The sequence below is a fragment of the Cupressus sempervirens genome, chromosome 10 (assembly GCF_028749045.1).
Source record: "Cupressus sempervirens isolate cs-2001-9-10 chromosome 10, ASM2874904v1, whole genome shotgun sequence".
In the NCBI taxonomy this organism is placed as follows: Eukaryota; Viridiplantae; Streptophyta; class Pinopsida; order Cupressales; family Cupressaceae; genus Cupressus; species Cupressus sempervirens.
The window spans coordinates 405064819-405075796 of record NC_143127.1 but is presented as its reverse complement, the minus strand read 5'-3'; positions in this window follow the sequence as shown (position 1 = coordinate 405075796).

The following is a 10978-nucleotide window of genomic DNA, read 5'->3' as shown; positions in this document are numbered from 1 at the left end:
CCATTTCTCATACTAATTTTGTCAAGGGAAATGATCAGGCAGAATTAAGACATAACAACTTGACTAACACCATGAAGAAATTGGTCTTTCAGAATCAGAAGGACTGGCATAAAAAGACTACATGAAGATCTTTGGGTGGATAGGTTAACAGCTAAGAAGGCCATCGGCATTTCTCCATTCAAGCTAGTATACAGAGTCGAAGCTAGTCTTCCCTTTCCATCGGAACTATCCATCTTGGGTGTTAGGGTAATCTTGCATCAACCAAAAATATTTTATTTTTAGCCTTTCCTATTTTAATGAGGACTAGTAGATAGGGTGGTTACTATTTATGGAAACTTTCTATTTTTAGTAAGCTTCTCATATGAGCTTAGAGCATTCTCATTTTCTATAGGAAGGTTCATTTTAGAGATATAAGCCTACCATAAAAATCTCATTCCTCCAACTTAAGTATTAGAGAAGTTATTGCAGATTTTTGGTGGAACATTTGCAAAAAAATCTTCAAGCTCACTAAGCTCACTATTGGAGGTCTTAGAGTGCCTGGATGAGGTCTGAAAACTTGACAGAAGGGTGCTAGTGCAATTCTAAGCCTATAGATCAAGAGCTGGCATTTCTTAAAAGTGGTTATAATAGCCAATCAGAGCATCGGTTCATGAGTTATGGCCTTCTGAAGTTGGGCTACCCAAAACTTCTAAAATAATTGTCAAAGATGTATTTGGATGACTCTATATGTTTTGTTAGGGTCTATCAGTCCTAGGTATTAAGTTTGAGCATCTAGAACCTTCCTGGACGACATAAAATTGCCTAATTAAGAAAGGCCTAAACATTGTCTAGGACAGCTCTAGGTGATAGTTGACAACTTGTCTTGCAGATTGTTATAATGGAGGCACCAATGTGGGTTAGCATATTGTACTTATGAATGATGTAATTTCACATTTTTGGTGCAAATAAGAAGTCCACCTTTTGTTCTCAGATTTTCTATTATTTCTATGTTTTTGTTATAAGTTTATGGTGTTAAGGGGAGTGCCCTATATCACATCTACAATTTGCAACACGTGATTGAGGACCCAATATGGCACAAAAATTTGGAGAAGTAAATCATGTACTTCACTAAGCTGGAAGAAGAACGCGAGAAATTGGTCAAACACATCACCAAGCATCAAAAGCACATGAAGGCCTTTAACAAAAAGGCCAAGCCAAGGAAATTCATGGAAGGCGATATGGTTCATTATGGGATAAGAGGCATGAACCTAAAATTATGCATCATAAGTTTGATTCTCTTTGGAAAGGCCCTTTCAAAATTATACAAGTAAATCTAAATAACTCTTTTATTGTGACCTATCACACTAGACAGATTCTTTTATTGTATTATAATGGCCAGGATTTAAAGCTATTTCAAGATCACAATTGAAAGCAGGTAGTACCTACAATTAGTGTTAGTCTAGGTAGGCTTTTGTTTATTCTTTCCTCCTTGCTTTGTTCCCTAATTTCCTAGGTTGGTTTTCCCTTCCATTGTGTGCTTAGTTTAGTTTATCCAATTGTAGTTTTTCATTTCAGCTATGCGAAACCAAAGATTTTGGGCCCCTTCTTAGACATTTTCAATTCTTAAGTCCCCAGTCAAAGCTAGTTGTTGCAAACTTTCATTTTTTCCTTTGTGAGTCTATAGTTGTTAGCATTCATTAAGATTTTTTTCAAGCTAATTTCTTATCAAGATAGCCTTTAGGTGACCTACTACTCATCAAGCTCCCAAGGCTCCTACTTTGTATCTTTTTTAGAAATCCCTTTCTTTACCATTCCATGTCCCTCCATGCGAGTTTCTTTCCATTTTAGTGTATTCGAGGTTTAGGTGATTTGGATTTGGATTGGATATGTTTTAAGCATCTCCCATTGAGAAGTGAGTCTTCCTTATTTCTGTAACTTCTTTCTTACTCTAGCATTCTCATTTCCTTCATATTCTAAGTAATCTGACTAGCTATCTAATTTGGCAAAGTTCATCAAGCATGTACCCAAAGAACAAAGTCTCAATAGCATTAATAGATGTATTCATGCTTGACCTATGAGATAAAGAGTTAAAAAAGTGAAAGTTAGATCCAAGAATGTCTTGAGTCAAAATTCTAAGGTGAAAATCCATTTCTATGGAGAAGAATGGGTCTCTGGGTTTTTAGCTACTCCTTGATGGAAATTTAAGCATTCTATTCAGTTTCTGAAGTCAACATGGTTTGTTCTCTATTCAAAATTTTATGCATAAATGGGACCCAAGTGTGATACGAAAAGGAATTAATCTAAGCCCTTAATGTTGAATACATGTTCAAAAACTCATCTCAAGGTATCTAATCACAACAAGGGAAAATGCTTTAGAATGTTTCTTCCCCTAGAAAGCATTGCTCTTAGATAAATTTTCCATCCTAAGGAAATATAAAAGGCTACTTCTCCAAAGATTTTTTTTTAAAAAGATAAAGATTCAAGTAAATATAATATGAGAACATTCTACGTAGATGCCCAAAAGAAGCTTCCAGTAGAATTAGTAGTAGAGGTGCAACCCTAACATAAAGAAAATCAAGTGTTGAATGCTCCATGCAGAGAAATGGGAAATTAATTATCTAATGTATCAAAGGCTTATTCCTCTTACTATGATCCCAAATCAAAGGAAAGATAAGCTTACGGAAAAATGGATCTATGCTTACTCCTCAAAACATCTTGAGTTATCATGTTAAACCTTATTACAGATTCTAAAGGAAACAGGCACTTTCCAAAAAACTAACAACCCTTGTTTCGATAAGTGGCTTTTCATGATAAACTTCACTTTAAGAGAAGTAATATGGTTTTTGGATTTATGAATCTTTATGTGAATGGAAATGAAAGTTTTAAATAGTTGTTGATTATCAAATTTATTATCAATATTACCATTATGATTGTTGGTTGTGCTTAATTTCATTTGTGTGGCGTCAATGTTCAAATTTCTACATCTATTTCATCGAAATTGCCTCAAAATTGTTTCCTCATTTTTATAATGGTTATTCATCAAGAATTTCATCCTCTTTGAAATCACAATAAATTGAAATTGGAGTAGTAATTTATGATAAACTTATAGGCTTTGAAAGTGAACTAAAGGATCTTGTTGATACTTCATTCAAGTTCTACAACTTAGGTGATCTTCACAAAAGGCTTAATTCTAAGCCCATTAACCCAAGTACTTGTAAACTAAAAGAGAGTGGATTGGTGGAAGCTAGCAGATTTCCCATGGTTGTGTAAACTCCAAAGCTAGTTAGAGAATTCCTTGAAAGATATAATTTGAAGATGAAGAAAATGTTGCTTCCCAATCAATCTCTCCTCTCAATAAACAAGGCCTTGATGCAGTCTACATTCAGCATGTCAGTGAAGGAAGAATATTGTGATATTGATTCTAGGTCTTCCACATCTATGTCTAATGAGAAGAAAACTTTGAGAAGGGAAGATATGATGAGAACCTAGTTTCAAACACCTCATTCAAAGAAAAGAAAGATGCCAAAAACTCTCCTTGGGACCAATCTAAAGAGAGAAAGTGTTGACATCCTGATATTACTACTGAGATTAAAAGGAAAACAATAAATTTTGGAATTCATTGAGCATCATTTCTTCCTAGTAAAAGCCATATGTGCGAAAGAACTACAGATCAATTGGGCCCAAATCATATGTGAGAAGCCTTCCTCGTGGTTGAATTTAGCTAAGGGATTGAAGAAATTTTACATGTCTTCATATTTAATCTACACATTTTCTATGCATCACCCATGGTTGGTTCTTCCTAGTATTAAAGACTACAATGAAGGTACAAGGGTGTATGAACTCTACCCACACCTTCAGCTACAAAAGAGCTTCAAAGAATATGTGAAAGTGAATGACACCTTCACTATGAGGTTGTGTCAAGAATTATAAGGTTGTCTCAAGAAAATATTTTCACCTGAAGCAATATCAGCTATTAGCCAGTTTGGGTGCTCTTTCATCCAATTCCTGAGTTTTTCCTACCTAAATATCATTGCTTTTGATGGTTTTCCCAAAAGACTTCCTAGGTACCCTGAGGACAAGGTTATTCTTGTCGAATATTGTCAATAGATACTAGAAGTGAACACCTTGTGTTTAAATGTAAAGAAGATAGCTGGGATTTCATTCCCAATAGTGGTTGGACCCTATTCCTATGCCTCTAGATCTGATGCATGGAATCTAGTCAAAAAAAATTAGAGTAAGATCAAGTTGATTGATTATGATGTACTCAGGCCTCAATATGACCCTATCAACTTCATGAGAGATCAATTGAAGCTAGGATATGCCCATAGACATGTTCTAGAAATTGAAGAATTTTGGATTGAATGTCTAAATGAATACCAAACCTGAGAGAGGTATTGGTCCAGGCTCATAATTGAGGAAATTAAGTTGTATAGTAACTTTGTTGATTCTTCTGATCTTGCAGATGATGGCTCCTATATGCATCCTTCTTCTTATGAGTAGATTAAAGGAACCCCCATTGTGTCTACCCCACCTATTGGTATTTTCATTGATATAGTGGAGCTCCTAATGCACGAAATCATCAAGAGGACAAACAAATGAGTGGAGTGGACAAGAGAAAGGAAGAAAAGGATGGGAAGCACAAGCTCCACTAGTGGAGTGGCTTTTGGAACTACTTAGTTAGCTCCAATGACCTTCACCACTACTGCCACTTGAACATCTGTGGGCCTAGCTTAGTTTATCAGCCAAGGTAGAGATCAACCTCCAAAGAAGAATTTTTTGAATACCCCTAGGTGTAGAGGAGGATCGCTTCTAGATATAGTAAAAGTTAGGGAGAAGGAGAAGGATAGAGAGAAAGAGAAATTAGTAGCTAAGCCTATGGTCTCCCTTGTCCAAGTCATCGATCTTGATGGTGACACTAATCCCATGGATGGACAAGAATAGGATACATCCCAACAAGAGGATACTTTGGCCCTCTCAGTAACCAAAGTCACTGCTTTCCCTACTATTTCTCATAGAAAGAAGACTCCCTCAATTCCAAGGAAGCTCTTTGATCCCACTGCCTTGCAATCAACAATCAATGTCCTCTCAATCGAGTCATGGTTGGAGGAGACCATCAATCAAAAGAAGTGAAGATATGAGGAAGTCACCACATCCAAAGACCTCATCTTATAGACAACATCTTCTCATCAACCATCGAAGAAGATGATGAAGAAGAAGTCTATAGCAGCATTGTCTCTTGATCCCTCTGTCAATCACATTTTGATGGAAATAGCAGAGCCTTAAAAAGGAGGGTAACTTCCATGAGCTCATTGTTAATGACTTTCAAATCAGAATGGTAGACATTGGTATTCTTGTCCATGAATCCATGGTTAATAAATGGAATTCTACCAATGAAAAGATAGAAGACTATCTAAAGGAATTGAGTGCAGAGAAAGAGATACTCAAGGCCTCAAACAAAGAACTAATGGACTACATAAGAACTACACTTAGAAGCACTTCATCCAACACATTTGATCTAAATGTAGAAGAGAACAAGAACTTGCTTTTAAAGTTGCAATAGGAAAGACAATTTGGTCAAATTGGTAGATCGTGGATTGATCAAATGAAGGCACAAGGTTCCCCACTCATTGAGAATTTGGGAAATCTACTATTAGATGCTGAAAAATTGAGGGAGGCAGCTTCTAGTCATCATATTATTATGCAGAACACAACAGACAAACTAATAGAGAAATTGGCACTATTGCAGGAGGTGATTGATATGAAGACCAACATTAACATCTCCCACAAGATCCTCCAAATAGGCCAAGAGTCATTGTTAAAACAATCTTTGGAATTCATAGTAGAAAGCTTTGTAAGATCTGGAAATGAGCTTAAAGAAGTACACAGCCTAGTGTAGAAGGTCATAGAGAAACTTTTTGAATACTTAAAAGTGTTGCACATAGAATCATACGTATCCAGCAATGGCCAGTTGGTAGACATTGAGCGGATGAAAGCAAAATTCCTAGCATTTTTTAATGAGGCCACTAATCCAGTTGTTGGAAGAATGAATTTTGATGATATTCCTATGGGTGAGTATTGTAAAACATGATTAGATCATTATCATAATGATATGTTGCATTCATGACTATATTTGTCATTAGTGTCAACATAGAAGTTTTTTGTGGTATCTAACAAAAGAACAACAAAAAGATCAAGTTGGTATGAATAGATTGTTGAGCATTTAGACTAAGTGAGGTTAAATGGAGATACTACTAAGTGTCTAGTATATGCAACTAACCATGGAAGCAAAAATTATTAAGTTTGGAAGAAGTTATGTAAGTTTCAGTGAAGACTATTCTGAGATAGAGTTTATAGAGGCATATTCTAGTAAACTTGTTATATCTCTTAGCAGAGTTATTATTCTAAGAAGCTGAAGTTAAAGATGTGAAGAAGACATTATGGAGATGACATAGCTAAGCTTGCTCATCATAATGTTACGTGTACAAAAATCTTTTTCAAGTTACAAGGCAAAAGTTAATGTTATCACTACGTGTAACGTGTTCTTAATGTGGTCCTATAATAATTAATTGAGAAGGTGTAATAGTCGACTCAGGGAATTGTTGTATGGATTCGGTATAAAGGAAGGAAATTTTCCTTTATCATGGGATGAATAAAAGAGAATGATTGTAAGAAGCACAAAGAGTGAAATGTGAAGATAAGTAGAGCAAAGTAAAGGTGAGGGAAACTTTATTACTAAGGTTTTATTATGTGATCCAAAGTTTAATACTCAGATCCAAGGTTCATCACCTGGTCTACAAGGTCTGATAGTGATTGGTTCGGTTGATAGGACAAAGGAAAGAAGTTAAAGTACATTACATGCAATTATTCTACAAGGAATAGTTGAGAGATCAACTGGGCAATGATTTCGGTGATCTTGCCCCAGAAGTTGTTTGGACAATGGGTCCTTTTGTCTTCTACAACTCCTAACAGGGTTGGAGTCTTCTAAAAAGGATTCAAAGTCTCCTAATAGGGACTCATATGTACTAAATGTTGTAATAGACCCCTAATAGGGTCCATCCTCTAACAAGGAACATTTATATTAGTACATCATCTTATGGGCATCATTCCCACCAGGGTTTTCACTCTGATCAAGGGTTTCCCTAGTTAACGTATTTGGTGTAATTATGTATGTGCATCTTTGTATGGTTGTGGTTTACTTTTTTTGAATGGTTAAGATTATTTAAGGTGGATAAATGTTTTAATTATTGGATAACTGATTCACCCACCACCCCCCCCCCAATTATCTTGGTGGACTATTGTTAATAACACCAATTAGCTTCCATGTGTCAAAGATCCATGAGATTTCATCAAAAAATTCCATCATAAGGCAAGTATCAAAAAAGTTCCAATCGAAGGTCTCTAAAGTGGATGAATTGATAGAAATGCATGACTACTAGATGATTCAAGCTAACAATATCATACTCCCAAGTGTTGATGAATTTGATAAAGTAACGGATGCAATGAAGGCTTATAGATCTAAGGCAATGACTCCAAAGAAAGCATGATGTTATGATATTCTCTCAAACATCTATCATTCTCTCTCTTCTATCTCATTTCTCAATTGTAGCCATTTTTGGCATTTCCTCTATAGGCTACACTCTGTAATGGACAACGACTCAGTCAAGTTCTATTTTTAGTTCCTTCCATTCAAAGATTCTTTGCAATGTAATTATCAAATGTAATTGGCCATTTTGAAGAGGCATATATATGTAACATTTTTGAGAATTTAATTAGATTGGCAAATTATTTTGTGGACAAACCCCTACAGTTGGGACTACTATGTGTGACTCTGAGTCTACATTTTAATTTTGTTGTTCATTAGGTTACTGTATGATATTTGGGATGATTGTGTTTTAACGAAAAATTGAATGATCGCAAGTAAACTTTATTTTATTTCTTTCATCACAGAAAATTGTAAGCTTTAATTTCCTCAGCATAAGTATTATTCTTTTCCCTTTTGTTTTGCACATTAGTTCATATGTCCTTAGTTGATTGTGTGAGAAGTCTAGAATTTGATTAATGAAGTAGCTGAAAAAGGAAAATCTAGGTATTGTCAAATCTTAGTTAAATAAGCAATCTAGGAATTTCCCATTTAGTCATTCCTTCTCCTCTCAAATTATTGTAGCTAGTATTACATGATTACATTCTTGCATTCAAGTAAGAGTAGATTGCATATTAGGTGTTAGTATTCATTTTGAAAATTTCCTAGATTGTTTGAAGTGTTAGACAATCTGGTTTTTCATCCCTTCTTCTCTCTAGTTCAGAGCATACCCCCCAAAACTTTTTTTTTTTAAAAAAAATTCATTTCAAATCTTGCATTTAAAAGGGGGTTGTGCCTTTCAATTTAGAGGTCTTTAAATAGGTTACTACACTAACCCATTTTATTTTTAGCTTCTTTGTGTTTTCATTTTTCATTGGGCACTCTAAGAGTCAAGGTATAAGCCAAAGAATTAAGGAAGACAAATTGTTAGCCAACATGCAATGATAGAGAAATCAAGAGATAGATGTCTACACCAAGGGCCCATCCATACAATGGTATAGTTGAAAGAGGAATAGTTCAATCATGCATTGTGCTAGGACATTGATGATGGAGAATAATATTGTACCTAAGTATTAGAGAGAAGTTGTAAGTACAATAGTTTATACCTTGAACAAAGCACAAGTCAAGAAATGTACAAATATCATGTCCTTTGAGTTATGGTATGGATATTTACCTAATGTGAAATATTTCAAAGTCTTTGGAAGCAAATGTTATATAGTGAAGGATAATAGACATGGAAAATATGATGCAAAGAGTGATAAAGGTACATTATTAGGATATTCCACGTAGAGAAAAGCATACAAGTGTTTGGATTCTAACACTAACAAAGTCGTGGAAAGTGAAAACGTGAAAGTTGATGAATATGCATAGAAGAATGAAGTTGAATGCAAGAAGGAACTTGAAGATTATAGAAATTGCATATATATTGATGAAGGAGATCTCAGCACTTTAGTTGAACCTGGGAAAAAAGTTGTCAAGTAGTAGCAACTAGTGCATGTCAAGTTACAACAATGTATCGAGCATCAGGCAATTCATGTCGAGTGTCAAGAAGAGCATGTCAAGCATCAAGTAGTGATTTCCAAACAACCAGAAGAACAAGATGAGATACATGAAGTAATTGTAGAAGATGAATCTAAAGAACAACATCAAGAAGTAAGACAAGAACATGTGCTAGCACAATATGTGAGAAGACATCATACACCTAATCAAATTATTGGAGATAAAGATTCTAGAGTTACAATAAGGAACAATTTGAGGAACCAAACATGCCAACTATGTGAATTTGAGCCTAAATTGGAAAAGGATGAACTTGAGAATGAAGATTGGATTGCAGCCATGAATGAAAAGATTGAGCAAATAGAGAAGAATAAGACTTGGACATTGGTACCTAGACCAAAGGACAAGAATTTTATTGGTACAAAGTGGATATTTAAAAAAAATGTTGAATGAGAAAGGTGAAGTCACAAGAAATAAACAAGATTAGTTTGTGAGGGATTTGCACAAGAAGGAATTGAATTGACTATGGGGAGACATTTTCCCTAGCTCCATGATTAAAAGGAGTTAGAACTTTTCTTGCATATGTCACTTACAAAGGATTGAACCTATATGAAACAGATGTCAAGTTTGCATTTCTGAATGGAATTCTAGAAGAGAAAGACTATATTGAACAACTAGAAAGATTTTTTGATCCAAGCAAAAGGAATATGGTATGTAAGTTACACAAAGAACTGTATGAATTGAAATACACCCCCAGAGCATGGTATGAAAGGTTGCACACATATTTGGTGAAGATTGGTTTTGCAAAAATAAATGATAATGGTAAACTATATTTCAAGATTGGATCTAGAAAAGGGAAACTGCTAGTTGAGATGCTTGTGGATGATATCATATTTGGAGGACAAGATTCATTATGTCAATTATTTTCCAATGAACTGAAGAAAGAATTTGAGATGTCTATAATTGGAGAGATCAAATTCTTTATGGGTTTACAAGTATATCAAAGAAAGAACGAAATATTGATTACTTAGTACATCAAGGAGATATTGAAGACCTTTGGAATGGAAGACTTGAGACCAGTTGGAACACCTATGGCTACTAGACATAAAATTTAAAATAATGATGACTTTTTTGATGTGAACCAAACCTTATATAGATCAATGATTGGAAAAATAAAATATGTTGTTCACATCATACCAGATATTACACTAGCAATTGGGATAGTTGCTAGATTTTATGCAAATCCTAAGGAGAATCACATGATGGCTGTAAAAAAAATATCGAGATATCTGAAAGGAACAAAGGATTGTGGACTATATTTTTTTAAAAATTACAATTTTGAACTAATAGTGTATACTAATGAAGATTGAGATGGAAATGTTGATGATAGAAAGAGTAAAAATGGGCTTTCCTTCTAGGAAAGAGATCAGTTTCATGGACAATAAAGAAGCAAAATTTCATCTCCCAATCTATAGCAGAAGTTGAATATGTAGTTGCAGCAATCAAATATTCTAACACAATGTGGATCAAACAATTTTTGAAAGGAGTGAAGGAAGATATCATTGAATCTGGAGTCATATTCTATGATAACACAAGTGATATAAACATATCTAAGAATCTTGTGATGCACACCAAGACCAAACATATTGCTATCAAGTATCATTACTTGAGAGAGTTGGTACAGGACAAAGAAGTAAAATTGGATTATGTGAATACAAAGGAATAGATAGATGATATATTCACAAAAGTTGTACTAAGGATGATTTTGAATATCTAAGAGGTAAATTTGGGGTGATTCTCCTAACTAAAGCTACTTAAGCTAAGATGGAGATCTATACCAAATGTTTTGATCAGAATATCTTACAAATTGTTGCAGAAGATCAAACTTTAGGAGCTACCTAAAGTTGTGAAGAGATAAGCACA